Raw genomic sequence first — 20,947 nt, forward strand, 5'->3', positions numbered from 1 at the left:
GGTTGGCCGGAGTCCTGAGCTGCTGCTTCAGTTAAAAAGGCCTGATTTGGGAGGCACACCTGGAGGCCTCCATCAGGTGGATAATCATTGCACACCCACAGTGGCTCTACCTTGCTGGGACAGGTTTCTTACAAACAAATTTTTTTTTTGCCTCTCGACTCCCTTAACGTTGTTTTAAAAAAAAACTGTATGTCCTCTCACACGTTTCCTGCAACATTTTTGTATGGAAAGTGCAGATACCCAGCAAAGCTGAGAGAATTGCACCCTGCATTACTTTATATCCACCCCAGATCCTTCCATGAACCATTTCCCTAGACTTCCCAGGCATTTTCAAGTCAGCCTTTAAAGTTGTGCTTCGGAGGTTTAAATATTTGCCAAGGATGTAGAGCGTGGTCTGTGAGGTAAATATTGACATTTGAAAAGTAACTGTTCCCTAACTTTAACCGTATCCACTGCGGCCTAAAGTGTGACTTGACACCCACCTTTCCTCGACAGATACCTGGAGGGCCTTTAGGGGATGTTGTTTGCTCCTTTCCTTTCTTGGATTTATAGCCCCACTTCCCCGAGGAGTTTTATCCTGATGTAATAGACTTTTATGCTTGTGGGTCTTTTATTAAATCGATCGAGCATATTTCTCTGCAAAGAAAATTATGCATACATTGATTTTTTAAATTTTCTGTAACCTCAAGTCACTAAGTATTTTTTAAAAAGTCACTTCTGGATTGAGAAAGCCCTGTGATCAAACACTATAAATACATTACAGATTTTTAGAAATGGAAAAAGGAAAATGTTCCTGGAACTGCCTCTCTCACCGATCAGGCGGTGGGTGTTTTTGGTATTTAAATTAAAGCTTTAGGTGAAGTTCCCCCTTTGTTTGGTATCCGGGAGTCCCCTCCCCCCAAGATTCAGAGGAGGCTGGAAGGCCTTTCAAAGGTAAAAGATGGGAGGGGCTGCTGGGAAGAGGGGGACCCCAGGCCTCTCTGTGACTGAGCTATTTCAGAAAAGACTGATTCCCTTTAGACTGGACCCCTTGGAAAGGGTCCACACACCCCAGTTTGGAGCCCCCTGCAGGGGAGGAGAGGGAAATGGGCAAGAACTCAGCCCTGCCCTCAGGGTTCCGGCAGGTGATTTCCCCCCTGGGGACAGGGGTGACACCTAGGTGACAGAATGACACAGGATGGGCTACATGGGCCAGGCCCTGTGGATGGGGGTGTCCTGCCCCAGACTGTCAACACTCAGGGTTCCTCCCAGGGCTGCACAGGAGAAATGAGAAACGGGGCCCATCATCCTGGCCAGGAGCCTGGACCGCCCGGACCGTTTCCCAGGGGCTCTGATGGGCCCATGGTGTGGCTTGAGCCTGAGGAAGGGCAGGACGGAGCAGTGGGGTCTGTGTCCTGCCAGACTGGGTCCCAGGAGGCTTGGGGCACAAGGAGAGGGTCACACATCCTGAGCAGAGCTGAAGGCCGGCCTGGAGGAGGGAAATGAGCCTTTGAACCTTCCTGAAAATTCAGCCTGGGATCCCGGCCCCGGGGGCGAGGGAGGCTGGGTGGGGCGCGGAGGAGGCACTTCTGCCCGCTTGATTGCACCCCGAAAAGCACATGGTACAGCAGCTCCTGTCCGGGACTTTTCCTGACCACCCCCCATCATCCGGGGCGGGGTGTGGCAAATGATAGGGATTTGCCTGTAGCTGCCATCACCAGGCAGGCAGGTCCCCGGGAAAGGACCAGGTCTCGTTTCTCTGTATCCCAGGGTTCCGGAGGGGCACCGGTTCGGAGTAGCCCTGTCCTTGGGTCTGGACAGCATCAGTGGTTCCAGACTTCCCCTCCCACATGTGTATTCAGCTTCCAGAAGTCACGAAACCAGTCAGGCCACTGGCCTGTTCTTTCTTGGCCTCACCCTGAGGGTTCAGACCCGGGCCAGCCCGGTAGCTGCACTCAGGCCTGGCCGCTCCCTGCCACCCACATCCGGGATGTCGGGATGTCGGTTTGCGGCAGGTGGCACGTGAATTTACATCCACCAAGATTGCCGCGGGGATGTTTACAAAGCTGGCGCGCTGGGACGGGAGGGTGGGGAAAAAATCAGCTGCGGTTAAAGCTGGGGGTGGAATTCCTGAAGACGGTCGTGGCGAGCCTGGCATGTGAGCTTAATGATTCTCCAAACACGGGGTGGTGAAAGGCACACTCTTGGTTCCCAAGAGTTTCAAGGCTTCTTGGCTTTCCTGCAGTGAAATGGTCCAGAAATACGTGGGATCAGGCCGCCTGGTGTTGGTGTGTTTTTTTTTTTTTTTTTTTTTTTTTTTTTTACTTTTGGCTGTGTTGGGTCTTCATTTCTGGGCGAGGACTTTCTCCAGTTACGGCAAGCGGGGGCCACTCTTCATCGCGGTGCGTGGGCCTCTCACTATCGCAGCCTCTCTTGTTGCGGAGCACAGGCTCCAGACGCACAGGCTCAGTAGTTGTGGCTCACGGGCCTAGTTGCTCCGCGGCATGTGGGATCCTCCCGGACCAGGGCTCGAACCCGTGTCCCCTGCATTGGCAGGCAGATTCTCAACCACTGCGCCACCAGGGAAGCCCTGTTGGTGTGTTTTGATTCTTCGGGGTCCCTTCTGGGGATGTCCCAGGCCGGTGAGGGACAGCGGGGGTGTCTTTGCTGAGTCTGCAGGATTCTGCTCTGCCTCTTGATCTGTTTCTCTTTCTGGTGAGGTTCTTTGGGTCGTGGGGGAGGGACACCCACTTGGACCAGGGTCAGGGGTGTATTGGGGGACCCAGGACTGTCACTGTCACTGTGGGGCTGAACGGGCTCCCGGAGTTGTCCTTCCGTCCGTCTCTCTCCCTCGGTGGACCACCTCGATGACTTTACATTGTGAAAATCAGGGTAACCGCGAGCGTGTGAGCTGTGCCAGGCTCCACGTGCAGACGCACTCCATCCCCACCGCAGACCCGAGCGATGGGCACTTGCATCCTCGTGTTCGTTCTCCGGGGAGGAAACCAAGGGAGAGGGAGCTGACCTGACTGCCAGGGCCCTATGCCAGGCAGCCATGCACTCCAAGGTGCAGAATTAGGGACGTGTCCTGTCCCCTCCTCTGTGTCATCTCAGGGGTGAAGCCCAAGCTGACCTTTCTGCTCCTTTCAGGACGAGTGGGCCGGGGTAGCACAGGGCTTCTCAAACTTTTGGTCTAAGGACCCCACTCCCCTCTTTGAAGAGTTTTTAAGGACCCCAGAGAGCTTTTTGTTTATGTGCGTTGTATCTCCTGATATCTATCCTGTTAGAAGTTTAAAAAGAGAATTTGAACATATTTAGTTAGTAATGCATTTAAAAATGACAATACTAAACCTACATGTGTTATTGTAAATAAAATATTTTTATGAAAAATAGCTATTTTTCAAAACAAGAAAAAATGAAGAGTGTGGCAATTTATATTTTTGCAAAATCTCTTTACTGTCTGGTTTAACAGAAGATGGCTGGATTTTTGTATCTGCTGCTGCATTCAGTCTGTTGCAACATCACATGTTGTGTAGCTTCTGGAAAACTCTGAAGTACACTTGGGAGAGGGTGAGAGTGAAATAACAACTAACGTCTTAGTGTTATTATGAAAATGGTTTGACTTCATAGACCCCCTCAAAGGGCTTTGGGGAACCCTCCCACCCCAGGGTTCCCTGGATCATACATTGAGAACCACCTGAAGAAGCATGGGATTGGCAACATGGACAGGGTGTGGGTCTGAAAGCTGGCTTTGCCCTGTAGTCGGGTGGATGTTTCTAACACATGTCCCTTTTCTTGTCATTCAGGATGCATCTGTGAAGTTTAGTTGGGGACCCCAGAAGGTCATCAGGTGGTCCCCACCCCATGGGGCAGGCCCGCTGGTGGCAGAGTCTAGGGTGGTGGGATGTGGGCTCAGCCAGGCAGGAGCTGGTTTGATCCACAGCTGGCACTTTGCTCTTAGGGGTGTAACTTGTATGTGTGATGTCACCAGAAGCTGAATAGTGTGGCAGTGACAGCTGGGGAGCCATGGCAACATTGTAAAGCAAGAAGGCTGTTTTCTGCTACCAGGGAGGGGGTCCACATGCAGAGGGACTGGTGGACAGAGGTGGGGTGGGGGGACCAGGGAAGCCACGGGGAGGGAGGAGAGAACTTTCCATACTTCTTCCTTTCCAATCTGGATGCTTCTGTTTCGTGCCTAATTGCCCTGGCTAGAACCGTCAGTACAACGTTGAATAGAAATGGTGAGAAAGTGCATCCGTGTCTGGTTCCTGATCTCGGGGGAAGCATCCAACCGTTCACCATTAGTTGTGATGTTAGCGGTGGGTTTCTTGCGGCTGCCCTTTATCAGGTTCAAGAAGTTCTCATGTTTTCTTTGTTGAGTGTTTATATCTTGAAGGGCCGCTGGATTTTGTCAAGTGCTTTTTCTGCATCTCTTGAGATGATAAGCTGCTTTTGGTCCTTTATTCTATTAATTCGGTGTCTTACATTAAATGATTTTTCGATGTGAAGCCAATTTTGCATTCTTGGGATAAATCCTACTTAGTCATGGTTTATAATCCCTTTTATATGCTGCTGGATTCAGTTTTCTAGTATTTTGCTGAGCTTTTTGTGTGTATGTGCATAAGAGCTATGGGTCTGCAGTTTTCTTGGGATGGTATCATGGTAATATCGGCCTCAAAAAATTGTTGGGAAGTGTTCTATTTTTTGGATAAGTTTGTGATGAATTCATATTAATTCTTTTTTAAATTGAAGTATAGTTGATTTACAATGTTGTGTTAATTTCTACCGTACAGCAAAGTGATTCAGTTATCCATATACATACATTCTTCTTTTTAAATATTCTTTTCCATTAGAGTTTATCACAGGATATTGAATATAGTTCCTTGTGCTATACAGTAGGACCTTGTTGTTTATCCATTCTGTATATAATAGTTTACATCTGCTAACCCCAAACTCCCAATCCATCCCTCTCCCACCTAGCCTCCCCCTTGGCAACCACAAGTCTGTTCTCTATGTCTGTGAGTCTGTTTCTGTTTTGTAGATAAGTTCGTTTGTGTCATATTTTGGATTCCACATATAAGTGATATCATATGGTATTTGTCTGACTTACTTCACTTAGTATGATCATCTCTAGGTCCATGCCAAACGCAAATGGCATTATTTCATTTTTCATGGCTGAGTAGTATTCCATTGTATACACGTACCACATCTTCTTTATCTGTTCATCCGTCGATGGACATGTAGGTTGCTCATCCATATCTTGGCTATTGTGAATAGTGCTGCTATGAATGTAGGGGTGCATGTATCTTTCTGAGATACTAATTCTTCTTTAAATGTTTGGTAGAATTCACCAGTGAGGCCCCCTGGGCCTGAGCTTGTCTTTCTGTGAAGTTTTGAATTTGTTAACTCGCTCCCTACTTGGTCTGGGTATGTCCAGATCTTCTGTTTCTTCTTGAATCATGGTGGTTGGTTTGCATTTCACTGAAATCTATTTCCTCAAACCATCTAATTTATTGTCACGCAGTTGTTCATAGCATTTCCTCATCCTCTCTTTTGTTCCTGTGAGGCTGCTAAGTGTCTCCCCTTCATTTCTGAGTTTGGTGATTTGATTATTTCCCCCTTTTTTTTCCTGATCATTCTAGTGAAAAGTTTGTCAATTTTATTGACCTTTTCAGAGAACCAACTTATGATCTCATTGATTTTTCTCTATTTTTCTATGTTCTTTTTCACTAATTTTCACCCTCACTTTTGTTATTTCCTTCCTTCTGTGGTCCAGGAGGGAAGGAGAGCTTGGTTAGGGGGCTGGTGGGGAGAGGTGGTCAGGGTGGGCCTCCCTGAGAAGCTGGCACTTGAGCAAAGACTTGAAGGAGGGGAGGGAAGTAGTAAATGAGAAGTGAAGAATTTGATGGAAATTGATGTGAAAACACTTATTTGCACTTAACACTTTTTAAGTTGTGCTAAGATATATGTAACATGCAATTTACCATCTTAACCACTTTAACTGTACAGCTTAGTGGCATTACACATTCACATTGTTATGCAACCCTCACCTCCATCCATCTCTAGAACTTTCCGTCTTCCCAAACTGATGCTCTGCCCCATCCCATTCGGCTCTCACTCCCCATCCCCCTCCCCCAGCCCCGGGCCCCACCATCCTACTGTCTGTCTCTATGAATTTGATGACTGTAGGTTCTCGTATGAATGAAATCACACATTATTTATCCTTTCGTGTCTGGCTTATTTCACTGAACATCATGTCCTCAAGTTTCATCCATGTTGTAGCCTGCGTCTGAATTTCTTTCCTTTTTAAGGCTCAGTAATCTTCCATTGTGCGGATGCACCACATTTTGTGTATCTTTTCATCTGTCCATGGACACTCGGTTGCCTCCACCTTTTGGCTGTCGTGAATGCTGCTGCCATGCATGTGGGTATTCAAGCCCCTCCTTTCAGAAAGCACGTTCTGAAGCGGTGACCAGCCCAAGGCCCATCTGGTCCTGGGATTGCAGAGCTGAAGCTCTCCCACCCGCTCGCCTCACCCAGGCTGCTTTCCCATAGAAAGAGGCCCGTCTTTCTTCCTGAATCTCTCCACAAAGCAGGAATGACTCCGTATGTTGGAGCACGATTCCTCCCATATCCTGTGTTGCCATCTCGCAAGGAGGAAAGGCCTGGGAACTGGGTCTCACCTTTGTGGGTTCATCCAGGTCTCGGGCAGGACCCAGGAAGGTGTCGGGGCAGAGAGAGAAGCAGGGAGGGGATGCCCTTCTGCAAGACCTCACTCATTCACTACCTGGTGTCTTCCGGTGTCTTAGGGTTTCTCTGTTCCGAGTCATCCCTACCCTGTTGTCATGAGACGTTCTCCTGTGTTCTCGTCTAATAACTTTAATGGCTTGCTTTATACTCGTTTATTATTTTTATGCCATCAGGAGTTGGCCCTTGTGTCAGGCCGGGATCTGATTTGTCTTTTTCAGCACAGGAGGACCTGCCCCCGCCCCTGCTGGCTTTGCCCCTCCCCCTCTGTCACACACCCAGCTCCCAAGCTCATCTGGGGATTGGTTTTCTATCGATCTGGCTCTAAGTCCACCATGTGTGTTTACAATTCCTTTCAAAGGAGCTTTGAGACTTGGCAGTATGATCTCCTTTAGACCGCAAACAGCCACGTTGCAAATTATTCCATTCTGTGGTTGAGAAAAGGAGCCAGTTCAGAGGGATGGGTCAGCTCAGGGCTCCTCACCAGCACGTGGCAGGGCGGGTCAGGCTCAGACATGCCGGACCCAGGGGCTCAGCCAGACCAGGGTGACGCCAAAGCGCTGAGCCGGTGTCTTATCTTCAGCGACCTGACAGATGCTTCCTTGATGAGGGACCCGGGCCACCACCGAGCACTTCTGTCCATTCAATGTGGTGGCACTAGCCACAGGTGGCTGTCGAGCCCTTGAAACGCGGCTAGTGCCACAAGTTGAAGGGACACTATTCTGTGTGTGTTGGGTTCCATAAAATTTAAGTATTCATTTCAACTGGGTTTTTCTTTTCTTGTTTGAAACGTGGCTACTAGGAAATTGAAAATTACATTTGTGGCTAGAATTCTATTGCTGCCAGCAGAGGTTTGTAGCAGCCCTTGCCCCAGAATCTTTGCAGCTTTGGGGAGTGTTTGGACGACCCTTGGTGCATGCTTGTGTGTCCTCCAAGTAGGTGGTGCCTGAGCTCTGCCACGTGACTGCTGTGTGTCCTTGGGTGAGCCAGCTGACCTCTCTGGTCCTCAGTTTTCTCATCCTGAAAATGGGGTAATAATACTGGGGGCTGGGATCGGCTTCCTTATTTCTTGTCCCCTGTCCCTCCCCACCCAGTCCCTCCTGCTTCTACCTTGTTGCCCCACTGTCTTGTTCTCAGAAGGAGCCCCCTTCCTGCAGACGTGCTTCCTGGGTTTAGCAGCCAAGAATCTTCACTGGAGGAAAAGGGAGAGAGGTGAGAACCTCTCTATCATCTCAGCCTTCTACCCCAGGGTGGAGCTCAGGCCCACCTCTCAGAGAGACTGGGGTGGGAGGGGACCCCAGAGCTAATTTAGGATTGATCAGGGTTCTAGAATGTTCGTGCTGGGGGGCCCAGGTCCAGCTTTTGGGAGAACACTGGGCCTCAGGAAGGAGAAGGGACCTGGCCAGGTCCCAGTAGGTTTCCTGCTGGACCCCAGGTCCCCAGGGCCGGGCAGCTTCCCCCAAACCCCGAGGCCACTGTGGGTTGGTGTAGACTCTCTACCCAGACCAGGCCCAGTGAAACAGCTTCTGGGGTTTATTCTCCAAAAAAGCTGGATTCTTACTGGAGGTGTCTGGGCATAATATTATTATTATTTAACATTCATTGCTGCCCCTAGACAATATGGGCAGTTTTCTGGTCCCCGCTGGGGTGTCCACGTGGTCCTAAGGCTGTCGGGTTGTGCAGTCACCTGTGACACCCGGCAGATTCCCCAGCAGAATGTAACATGTGCTTGGCTGTGGGGTCAGTGGCCTGTGGTGGGGTTGGTGCTTTCCCAGAAGACAGGAAATACCTCCGAGGTAACAGACCATCCAGCCAGCTCCATGAAGCTCCATGTTGTGAGAAAATGATTTCTTTACCAGGCTTACTTAATTACATCATAATAAATAAACTCCTGTTAAATATTTCCTATTAACAATGCCATCACATAAAAAAAAATAAGATAAAATAAGAAAAAAAAATTAATAGTTACCTATATCTTTGTGGGTAGCTTGATTAATTGTTATTATTATTTGCATTTCATTGCCAGACTTTGTCAGAATACGTTTCATTACCTACCTATGCCAGGCACTTTCATGCCTGTGGTCTCGTGGCATCTTCACAATCCATCCCTGGGAGGAAGTATTTTTATGTCCATTTTACAGAAGGGGAAACTGAGGCCCAGAGAGGTGCATTGACTGGGGTTTTGAGCCCAGCAGGTGCCTTTGTGCTCTGACCAGGCCAGTCTCAGAGCTGGAGGGATGTGAGGATTTTGTCCAGCTTCTCTCCCCGTGTGTCTGTCCATCCTGGTGCCCAGTGGCCTTTACTGACCACTTACTACGAAATCTGCCCCTGTAACTCAGTTTGGATAACCCCCTCCCCCGACCTCTGGGAGTGGGGAGGAGGATGAAGGCGGGGTCAGCTTCTCAAATGTGCTTGTGAACCTGGGCGGTGCCTTTGTCCTGGCGGGGATGAGTGTGTGCAGTGTTCCAGAGCATCTGTCTTCAAGGCCATAGTCAGGGGTGTTTGGCCCGGAGGATTCTGGCCAGATGGGGAGTATAGCGCTGGCCAGGATGGGGCAGGGCTGCAGTTGTTTTACCTCTCTGCTCTTGCCCCAGAATCTTTGCAGCTTTGGGGAGTGTTTGGACGACCCTTGGTGCATGCTTGTGTGTCCTCCAAGTAGGTGGTGCCTGAGCTCTGCCACGTGACTGCTGTGTGTCCTTGGGTGAGCCAGCTGACCTCTCTGGGCCTCAGTTTTCTCATCCTGAAAATGGGGTAATAACACCTCTCCAGTGGCCTTGAGCATTAAATGAGATCATTTACATAAAGTCGAGACTGTTGTTACCGACCAGGGTTCTTGGCCTCCTTAATCAACAGAAGTTCATCAGAGGCCAGACAAGAAATTCAAGCAAGGCTTTACTGGGCCCCCTGCTGTAGCAGGGGGGAGCGAAAACAAGTAACAGCTTCCCTTGCTTGCTCACTCACGGAGATGGGAGGCAAGCTGGTTCTTTATATGGGGGGTGGGTAGGGGTGTGTCCAGGGGTCGGGCTGGAGGGGTGGCTTAGGTGGTCTGCCCTCCCCCTTGGTGGTGTTCTGTGCAGCGGGCATGCGCAGGACCCTGCTTTTGCTCCAGGCTCTTCAGAAGCGGCAGTTGGGCTTTTTGGTCTGTTTGTATCTTGTTGTCCAGAATATGCCCCAATTGCACACGCATGCAGTTATTTTTAGTCCCTTATAGTTTCTTTGTATTTTGTAGCCGGAGGAGACGTTTGTCCAGGTGCAAGCACGGCAGCACTGCAGCCAAGGGTCCCGGGTCCCCGCCTGTCTCACTCTGACGGGCCTTGGTGTACCGTGAGCTGCGCTCATCATCATTATTGGCAAAACCTGTGTGTACTTGATCTGTTCAGATTGGACCCGCGTCACGGGCAGGTTGGAGTCTGCCAACTCGCTTCCCCTGTCCTGTTGGGACTGGCTGTTCAGGCCCCGCCGTGGATTCCCGCCCCGTCTGGTCTCTGCAGAGCCTCTGGCCTGAGCTGTAAGTGCACCTGGTTTGTGCAGGGGCTCCGGATGACGGGAGTGAGGGGGACCCGGCAGTCCTCCAGGGTACCTGTTGCCCCTGCAGGGGTCGTCGGTAGCCTTGGGGGCCCACCTGAGCTCCTCCGCTCCCTGGTGCATCCGGAGAGTTCCCACGGAGCGTTTCTCAGCGAGGGGCACTCCCCCACCCACTGCCCCGCAGGAGCTCCAGGTGGCTGGGCTGGGGGGCGGAAGGTGCTGTTTCGAGTGGACCTTCTTGGCTCTCAGTTGATGTTCCTGACACGGATGTGCTCTTGTTCATTTGAAATTTTATCCTGCCATCTTTTATTGAAGAGGGACGAGAGGACCTGGGAGGTCGGGGTGGAATATTTATTAAGTTAGTCATCCAGTTAGGAGCGCTTTCTGAAAAGCCTGCACGATGACGGGGCCTTCGGTGTCGGACAAACCAGAGTTCAGTTCCGCTTTGTGGGTGCTGCCTGCGTGGACCACCTGTGTGGCCTCGGGCATTGCGTGATCCTCAGCTGTGGGGGATGGTAACACCCACCTAATCAGTAACAATTAGATGGAGGTTGTGTCAGCTAACAACCTGCAGAACAAAACACTCCAAAACTTCGGGTAAAAGGACCACTGTTTATTTCAGGGCCAGAGAGTAAATGTTTCATTCTTTATGCTGTACAGTCTCTCTACAAAGCAAGAGCAGTCAAGTGAATGGCCATGGCTGAGCCCCAATAAAACGTTATTTAGAGAAACAAGCTGTGGGCTGACTTTTGCCCGCAGGCAATAATTTGCCGACCCCTGGTTTATTTATCTCACAATTTGGAAAGTGGACCATTTGAGCAGGACTCGGTTGGTTCTTGTGGCCCCTGAGTTCACCTGTGGTCAGCTGGTGGGCAGGCCTCACTCACGTCTCCCGGGTGGGCTGGTCGTTGGCAGGGGTCGGGGGGTAACTGCATCATCCATCTCTCACCCCGCCACAGGCCAACCTGGCTTGGTCACTGGGTTGCAGGGCTCCCAAGAACGGCGAGAATGCATCCCTTTGCTCTGGCCCGTTTGGTTGAAGCGAGCGTAATGGCCAAGTCTAGGATCACTGGGAGAGGACTTCCCCAGGCAGAAGGTCCAGGGAGGCGCGCGCCCCGTGTGGGTTTGGCGCAGCCCCGTCTGCATCTATTTCCCCCCACCCCAGGTGCTGGCCATCGTCATCACCCATCATCGCGCGCACCAGCGGAGGGGCCAGCTGGGGTTTCACGCTTTTAGGGGTCACGGGCTCTGTGGTTCAGCTGGAGGGCGTAATTCATATTTTAACTTTGTTCCTGAGTAATTTTACACGAGAGCTGTTACTAAGCTCACTCCCACCTGCACTTTTGCCTTCTCTGGTAATGGAGCCGGGGCAGAGGAGAGTTAAGAGCGTTCCGTGGAGGTCAAGGGCCACGGGGACTTCCCACCGGGTCCTGCTTTTGTGAGGAGCGATTTCCGGGAGGCAGAAAGAGGCAGGATGGGGGAGCCGGGCCCTGGTTCTGGTCCTGGCTGGGCCGCTCAGCTGCTGTGGGACCTCGGCCTCGGTTTTCTCATCGGGAGAATGGGTAGATCAGATGAAGTCACATTCCTGCCAGCCTGGACTTCAGCAGTGGTGTAGACAGCATGGTGGGGAGGCAGTGTACGCGTTCCCGCCGCTCCCCGAGGGCTGCGGAAGGTCAGCCTCAGAAAGTTGCAGTGACAAAAGCCAAGGATCAGAGAGTTTTTCCCTTTCCTCCTCATCTCTGACAGTGTTGGCATTTTGCCTTGTTTTCAGGTTTTTTTCCTCCCTCACTCTGTAAAGTGGATTCTGAACCCTTGTGAGCTGTCGAGAATGAGGTTCTTTTTTATTATTGAGGTGAAATACACAGAACGTAAAATCAACCATTTAAAACTGTACAGTTCAGTGGCATTTAGTACAAAAAGTTTTCGTTTTCATCACCCCAAAAGGAAACCCCATACCCAGAAACAGTCCCTTCCAGCCCCTGGCAGCTACCCGGCTGCTTTCTGTCTTTATGGATTTGCCTGCCCTGGACATTTCATGTGAGTGGATTGTACGGCATGAGGTCATTTGCGCTCGGCTTCTTTCACTGAGCAAAATGTTTTTAAGGTTCATCCACATTGTAGCCTGTGTCAGTGCTTCATTCCTTTTAATGGGTGAATAATACTCCCTTGTATGGTTAGAGCACATTTTGTCTGTCCTTTCTTCTGTTGATGGACCTTTGGTTGTTTCCACTTTTTTTTTTTTCTTACGCGGGATCTTAGTTTCCCGACCGGGGATCAAACCCGTGTCCCCTGCCTTGGGAGCATGGAATCTTACCACTGAACCCCCAGGGAAGTCCCTGTTTCCACTTTTTAAAAAAAATTTATTTATTTATTTATTTATTTTTGGCTGCTTTGGGTCTTTGTTTCTGCGCGGGGGCTTTCTCTAGTTGCGGCAAGTGGGGGCTACTCTTCGTTGCGGTGCGCAGGCTTCTCATTGCGGTGGCTTCTCGTTGCAGAGCACGGGCTTTAGGTGCCCAGGCTCAGTATTGTGGTGCATGGGCTTAGTTGCTCTGTGGCATGTGGGATCTTCCCGGACCAGGGCTCGAACCCGTGTCCCCTGCACTGGCAGGCGGATTCTTAACCACTGTGCCACCAGGGAAGTCCCCTTGTTTCCACTTTTTGACGGCTGTGAATGATGCTGCTAGGAACATTCTTGTACCAGTTTTTGTTGGAACCGCTGTTTCACCTTTGGCAGAATCAGGTTCCTCGCTAAGGGAAGGACCTGCAGTATGGGGCCATTCCCGCTGCCTTTCTGGATGACAGGGAGGTGGTGACATTTCCTCTGTTTTGGGGGTGCCCGTGGGAGGAGCCACCTGTGCGTGGTCAGTTAATCCTCAGGGCTCCAGGGTGGCGTCTTCATGCATTCCCATTTCACAGAATTAGCTGGCACGTGGTGGGGGGATGGCTGCAGAGCGGGGCTGGGACCAGGCAGATTGACTCTGGGAGCCCTGGTCTTCCAGAGAAGGGCCCCCGGGGCTGGGGCAGCCAGGTCTGTCCAGGGCACAGGCCAGCGCCTCCTGACTCCCAGCCCAGGACACCGGGGCTACTCTGTGCCTGGGGCGTACCCTGGGGGTTACAGAGCTGTTTCAGAACGCTTCACAGTTAACGATTTCCATCTCCGTAGGAATGATGGGATGGGCGCTGCTAAAAATAGCTGCAGAACGCTGACGGCTAACATTTTAAAATAGTTCAATAATTTAGTGATTCTCCATGGGTGACAGGGAGGATCGCTGTAAAGTGGGTGCTTTTAAAATTTCCTAGAACCCAGTCACTGCTTGCTTTTTTCAACAATTTGAGGTATATTTCACATACCATGCGATCCACACATTTAAAGTGTATACGGCAGTGTAATTTTAGTATATTCATGGATTGTACAGCCATCACCACAATCAATTTTGGGACATTCTGGTTCCCCCCAAAACAAACCCCGTACCCATCAGCAGTGGCCCCCCCTCCCATCCCCCCTCCTCTTCCCGGGCCCCGGCAACCCCTCATCTGCTTTCTGTCTCTGTGGATGTGCCTATTTGGAGCAGTTTATGTAAATGGAACCATACAATGTGAGGTCCTTTTGTGTCTGCCTTCTTTCACTTAGCATGATGCTTTCAGGGTTCATCACGTGGTAGCGTGTGTCAGTGCATCGTGTCTTTTTGTGGCTGAATAAGATTCCATTGCACGGATGGACCGCATTTTATTTATCTAGTCATCAGTTGGTGGACATTGAGGTTACTTCCACTTTTTGGCTATTAGGAAGAGGGCTGCTATGAAGATTAGGATACAGGTTTTTGTGTGGACATATGTTTTTATCTGTTTTAGGTATACGCCTCGGAGTAGAATCATGCGTCTTGGGTCACATGGCAACTCTGTGTAACCTCTTTTCATTTGTTTCGTTTTCCATAAGGTACTTTTTAAAATAAAAGGAAACTCTTTATTTTTAAAAGAATTGCAATTCTAAGAAATAATACAGAGCTATCCCCTGTACCCTCTACCCAGTTTGCCCCATGACTAGTAGCTTGCAGAACTAAATGTACAACATCTCAACACAGGGACGTTGACAGTGACACGGTCAAGATACAAGTATTTCCATCAGCACCAGGATCCCTCATGCTGCCCTTTTATAGCCCCACAGACTCCCTCCTACTTCACTTGCTTTTCAACCCCTGGCAACCACTAATCTGCCTTCCATCTCTATAATTTTGTGATTTCAGTAATTATACAGAAGTGGAATCACACAGTAAGTGACTTTCTGGTGTTGGCTTCCCTCTCTGTCATCGAAACTCTGTAGAGATTGTTGCGTATCCCTGGTCCCTGCTTTCTTATGCAGAGTAGGATTCCATGGTGTGTATGCGTCAGTTTGTCTAACCCGTCACCCTTGGAGGGGCACCTGGGTTGTTTGCGGTTTGGGGTTGTTACGAAGAAAGCTGCTATAAACATTAGTTTTCAGGTTTTTGTGTGAACGTGAGCCTTCATTCCTCTGGGATAAATGCCCACGGGTGCAATTTCCGGGTCGTATGGTAGTTGCATGTTTAGATTTTTAAGAAACAGCTACACTGTTTTCCTACATGGCTGTCCCATTTTGTATTCCCACCAGTAATGTGAGAGTTTGCCCATTTTCTCACCAGAATTTTACTGTTTTCTACTTTAGCCACTCTGGTGTGGGGATATGTCCCTGAGGTGTTGATTTGCATTGCTTTAGTGGCTAATGATGTTTTGAACATCTTTTCATGTGCTCTTTTGCCATCTACCTATCCTCCTTTGTAAAATGTCTCTTGTCTCTGTTTTAATTGGATGGTTTGGTTTTTATCCTGTTAAGTTTTGAGAGTTTTTTATATTCTGAACATGAGTCCTCTGTTAGACGTGTGGTTTGCAAACATTTTCTCCCAGTCTGTGATTTGTATTTTTATCTTCTTCTTCACAGAACAGAAGGTTTTAATTTTGATGAGATCCAATTTATTGATTTTTTTTTCTGTGTGTGGATTGTGCTTTTGGCATCCTTTTGGCGTTCCTAACCCTAGATCCTGAAGATTTTCTCCTATGAGAAGTTTTTTTCCAAAGTTTTATAGTTTTACACTTTCCATTTAAGTCCATGATCCGTTTTGAGTTGATTTTTAAAAAATTGAAGTATGGTTGATTTACAGTGTTCTGTTAGTTTCAGGTATACAGCAAAGTGATTTAGTTATACATATATAGATATTTATCTATTCTTTTTCAGATCCTTTTCCATTATAGGTTATTACAAAATATTGAATACAGTTCTCTGCATTATATAGTATGCCTTCGTTGTTTATCTATTTTCTATATAGTAGTGTATCTGTTAATCCTAAACTCCTAATTTATCTCTTCCCCCACCCCTTCCCCCTTTGGTAACCATAGTTTGTTTTCTATGTCTGTGAGTCTGTTTCTGTTTCGTAGATATGTTTATTTGTGTCATATTTTAGATTCCACATGTAAGTGATATCATATGATATTTGTCTTTGACTTACTTCACTTAGTATGATAATCTCTAGGTCCATGCATGTTGCTGCAGATGGCATTATTTCATTCTTTTTTATGGCTGAGTAATATTCCATTGTATATATGTACCACATCTTTATCCATTCGTCTGTTGATGGACATGTCCTGGCTATTGTAAATAATATTGTAAATAATGCTGCAATGAACATTGGGGTGCACGTATCTTTTCGAATTAGAGTTTTGTATGGATATGTGCCCAGGAGAGGGATTGCTGGGTCATTGTGTAAGGCTCACGTCTCACATTATTTTGTCTATCAGTGTCCAGTTGCTCCAAGGCCCTTTGTTGAAGGGGGCCATCCTTCCTCCATTGAGTTGCTTTTATGCCTTTGTCAAAAATCAATTGGGGGACGTCCCTGGTGGTGCAGGGGTTAAGAATCCACCTATCGATGCAGGGGACATGGATTTGAGCCCTGGTCTGGGAAGATCCCACATGCCGTGGAGCAACTAAGCCCGTACGCCACAACTACTGAGCCTGCACTCTAGAGCCCGTGAGTCACAACTACTGAGCCTGCGAGCCACAACTACTGAAGCCCGTGTGCCTAGAGCCCGTGCTCTGCAACAAGAGAAGCCACTGCAATGAGAAGCCCATGCACCGCAAAGAAGAGTAGCACCCGCTTGCTGCAACTAGAGAAAGCACGCGGGCAGCAGCGAAGACCCAAGGCTGCCAAAAATAAATAAATACAAATATAAATAAACTTATAAAAAAAATCAGCTGTGTGTATTTGTGTGGGTCTATTTCTGGGCTCTCTGTTGAGTTCTGTTGATCTGTGTCCCTATCTGTCCTCCATAACCACACGGCCTTGATTACTCTGGCCGTGTACATCTTGAAATTGGGTAAACTGATTGCTCTCACTTTATTCTTTTACAAATTTGTTTTAGTTATTCTGGTTCCTTTGCTTTCCCATGTAAATTTCAGAATAATATTGTCTATATCTACAAAAAAAAAATCTTGCTGGGATTGTGTTCCACCCAACTCTTCCCATTTGGGAAGAGTTGACGTCTTGACTGTGTTCCATGAACAGGGTATGTCTCTCCACTTCTTTAGATGTCTTTGATTTCTTTCACTGGTTTGTGTAGACTTCAGGGTACAAGTCTTGTATGTGTTTTGTTAGATTCACACCTAAGTATTTTATTTTTTTGAGCAATTGTAAACGGTATTGGATTATAAATTTTGGTGTCCACATGTTCATTGCTAGTATATGGGGATACAGTTGACTTATATATGTCAATCGTGTATCTTGTGACCTTGTTCACAACTCATGTATTATTTCTAGGAGGTGTTGTTTTGGCTATTCCTTGGGATTTTCTACAATCACGTCATCTGCAAATGGGGACAGTTTTATTTCTATCTTCCCAATCTGTATGCTTTTTATTTCCTTTTCTTGCCTTTTGTACTAGCTAGAACGTCTACCCCTATGTTGAATGAGAATGATGAGAGCAGACATCCTTGCCATGTTCCTCATTACAAAAGGAAAGCATTTAGCCTTTCCCTGTTTGGAATAATGTTAGCTGATGAGATGAAGTTTTGCAGATGCTCTTGATCAAGTTGAAGAATTTCCCCTCTTCCTATTTTTGGGAGAGATGTTGTCACAGATGGATGTTGAATTTTGTCAAATACTTTCTCTGCGTTGATTGCTATGACCGTGTGATTTTCCTTCTTTAGCCTGTTGGTATAGTGTATTACATAAATTTATTTTTATTTTTTTAATTTATTTATTTATTTTATTTATTATTATTTTTTTAAAGACACCAATTGTACTTGAACATTTGTTACTTTTTTTTTTGAATTTATTTATTTATTTATTTTTGGCAGTGTTGGGTCTTCGTTTCTGTGTGAGGGCTTTCTCTAGTTGCGGCAAGCGGGGGCCACTCTTCATCGCGGTGCGCGGGCCTCTCACTATCGCGGCCTCTCTTGTTGCGGAGCACAGGCTCCAGACGCGCAGGCTCAGTAGTTGTGGCTCACGGGCCCAGTTGCTCCGCGGCACGTGGGATCTTCCCAGACCAGGGCTCGAACCCGTGTCCCCTGCATTAGCAGGCAGATTCTCAACCACTGCGCCACCAGGGAAGCCCCTATTTATTTTAGAAATATTTATGTATGTATGTATGTGGCTGCATCGTGTCTTATTTGCGGCACACGGGATCTTCGTTGTGGCACGTGGGGTCTTTTGTTGCGGTGCGCGGGCCCAGTAGTTGCTGCACGTGGGCTTAGTTGCCCCGCAGCACATGGGATCTTAGTTCCCCGACCAGGGATTGAACCTGCGTCGCCTGCATTGGAAGGCGGATTCTTAACCACTGGACCACCAGGAAAGTCCCTATAAATTGATTTTTTAAAAAAATATTGAACCAGCCTAGCATTCCAGAAATAAACTCTACTTGTCATGATATATAATTCTTTTCATATAATGCTTAATTCTATTTGCTAATATTTCATTAAGGATTTTTTTATGTCTATATTTATGAGAGATATTCACCTGTGGTTTTCTTTTTTGTACTCTCTTTGTATGGTTTTAGTATCAGGGTCATATTTTTTCTGCAAAATGGATTGGATTCTATTTTCTGGAAGATATTGTGTAGAACTGATGTTCATTCTTTAAACATTTCATGGAATTCTTCTGTTTTAGCCGGCTTGTTTTGACATCACTCTCACAAGGGAAGTGTTACTGCCGGATGGAGGTAGATGTCCAGCTTCCTCAGTTGACCTCAAGTGGGGAGGCTCCTGTTATTGCTGGTGGGGGAGGGGACCTGCTCCCCACGTGGTCTCCACTGATACCATGGTGGGGGTGGCCTCATTCTTGCTGGTGATGGGGAAAGTCCTGACCCTCCGTTAGCTCTCTTCTGACCCCAGTCCAGCGGGATGAGGGGGGGAGCGTGAGGGAGGGGTGCCAAATGCGGGTGGAAATCCGGGCTCCCGGAATGGAACCAGAGGAGGATTTGTTACAGCTCAGTAGGGAAGAAAGTCCCAGCTCCGCACCTTGGTTTATTTGATCCCCCCCAGTGGAGGTTTGGGTGCCTCACGACAGCCACGCAAGGGCAAGCCCAGCCTCCCCCCTCGGCCTCTGCTGCTATGAGTCAGGGTGGGGGCCACAGTTTTCCTGTGATATCTGGGTGGAGTAGAGCAGTTATTGTCTAAACGTAGTCCTTTTCCTCTGCCATTTTCCTGGTGTTTTGGCTGGAGAGAATAGTCATTCGTTGCGGTTTTTTTTTTCTGCTTCTACTAGTGTTTCTGGGTTTCTGACTTCTTATCTCCCAGTCTGGGATATGAGATTCTCCAGCCCGGAGAACCGACCACCGTGCTGTTCCTTGGGTCCCTGGTCCCGGACCATTCTGCCTTCTCTCTACCTCTCAGAGTCTTATGTTTGTTTCCTGTACGACATACTGGGATTTTCGTGGCTCTTCTTGGGAGGAGTAGGGAAAAGTGCGTCTACTCCATCTTTCCCGAAGCAGAAGTGCAGCCCCTGGTTTTCAGCTCAGAGATACCAGGATGCACTTGAAGCTTTAACCTCTGCCTCTTGGAGCTCCATCTCAGCGGTCCCCAACCTTTTTGGCACCAGGGACTGGTTTCGTGTCAGACAGTTTTTCCACGGGTGGGTGGGTGGGGGTGATGGTTCAGGCGGTAATGTGAGCGATGGGGAGCGGCTGTAAATACAGGTGAAGCTTCACTCGCTTGCCTGCCGCTCACCTCCTGCTGTGCAGCCCGGTTCCTAACAGGCCACGGACTGGGACCAGTCCGGTACCCCTGCTGGTACCCCTGCTCTATCTGACCGTGACCTGGTTGTCTCTTGCAGCTCTGGAAATCTCTCCTGTCTCCATGCCTTGACCCACTGGAGTGCAGACGGTTCCTGTTCTAACAGACCTTTCTGCGGGGCCCAGTCTGACAGCAGCACCTCTGGTGAGTTAGAACATCTTCTCCTTGTCCTTGTCACCTGCAAGCCAATCTCCATTGCCATGGTGTGGTTCACCTCACCCCTTTGGCACTGCGGCCAGAGGATGGTCAGTTCCTCGCAGTCAGGGCCCAGGTGCTTGTGTCAGGGTGGGGAGAGGGCGGGTGGAGCTGCCCTTGGTGCTGGGGGAACAAGCCTGCCCCTTGGTGCCTAGCTAATGTGACCTTGGGGGAATTATTGGGACCGTGGCTGAGGCTCCAGGTCTGGCTCCTTGTCTGTGCTCTGAGATGTCCAGGCGGGACTCAGCCAGTGCGGCTGAGAGTGGATGATGGGGGAAGTGTTACGGGTGCCCCACCTCCATTTTTGCTTGGACCAGGGGACACCTGTTTGTGTCCAGCACAGGGACCACGGAGGGAAGCCCACGATCTGTGGTTCCGCAGAGCTGAGACATGCCCTGTGCTCAGAGTCTGGTGCCCAGAGCTTGTTATATGTGCTCCACTGGTATCGTTTCATCTGTAGTATGTGCTTAAACTTGGCATTTGCTGAATGTTGCCTAAAGGCTGGGCTTTTACCATGACTGACCTCATGAAGAAAGGGAAATGATTGCCATTCTCAGGTGAGGGGACAGGCTTCCAACAGTTAGACACACTGCTCATGGCCTACTTGGTCCTGAGAAGCTCCATCCAGCCCTGGCTGTGCACAGCCTGGGCTCTTTCTGGTGCAACACCCGGCCGCCCAGCCTGGCTCTGCATACTGGGGACCAGAAAGGCAGGTCTGTGAGGTCCGCTCCCCCTTGGACACTACTTCTCAGCCTTTATAAAAAATATCATCGCCTATCCATGGAGACATTTTGGACCCTTTTCCCAAACTGTCCACCCCAATGAAATTTTAATACTATGGAAAGGCTGTATATCTGTTGATGTTCTGCTTGTATATCTGTGCTTTCTACTTAAAAACACTAAGATCCATTTCACCTTCCAAGATTCCATTGAGAGTGCATGTCCTGGGCTTACAAATACAGCAGGCAGGAGCGGAATGTCAGAGCCGCTGCCCCTGCCCTGGTCCTGGTCTCCACTGCTTTTGGGGGTCGCCTCCTAACTGGTTTCCTACCCCCAGCTTCCCAGCTCTGCAGTCCTGCCTGAAATCCAGTTCAGACGCTCTCACTGTCCTTGTTCAAGCCTTTCCGTGTGGTCATGGTTCCCTCCCTGTGCTCTGAGCTTCTCTGGCCTCTGCTCTCGCCCTCCCCCGGGCGCACGCGGGCACTC

General features: G+C 48.8%; 1 protein-coding gene across 4 annotated transcripts in view; it reads left to right on the forward strand.

Annotated features, from left to right (window-relative positions):
• SHANK2 (SH3 and multiple ankyrin repeat domains 2) overlaps positions 1-20,947 on the forward strand; it is a 473,760-nt gene that overhangs the window by 6,400 nt on the left and 446,413 nt on the right. For all 4 annotated transcript variants that reach the window (XM_057553698.1, XM_057553701.1, XM_057553700.1 and 1 more), the window contains exon 2: positions 19,587-19,690. The gene's annotated coding sequence lies outside the window, so the exon portion shown is untranslated. The remainder of the gene's footprint in view (positions 1-19,586; positions 19,691-20,947) is intronic.

This window comes from Balaenoptera acutorostrata, chromosome 9 (genome assembly GCF_949987535.1).
Source record: "Balaenoptera acutorostrata chromosome 9, mBalAcu1.1, whole genome shotgun sequence".
NCBI lineage: Eukaryota > Metazoa > Chordata > Mammalia > Artiodactyla > Balaenopteridae > Balaenoptera > Balaenoptera acutorostrata.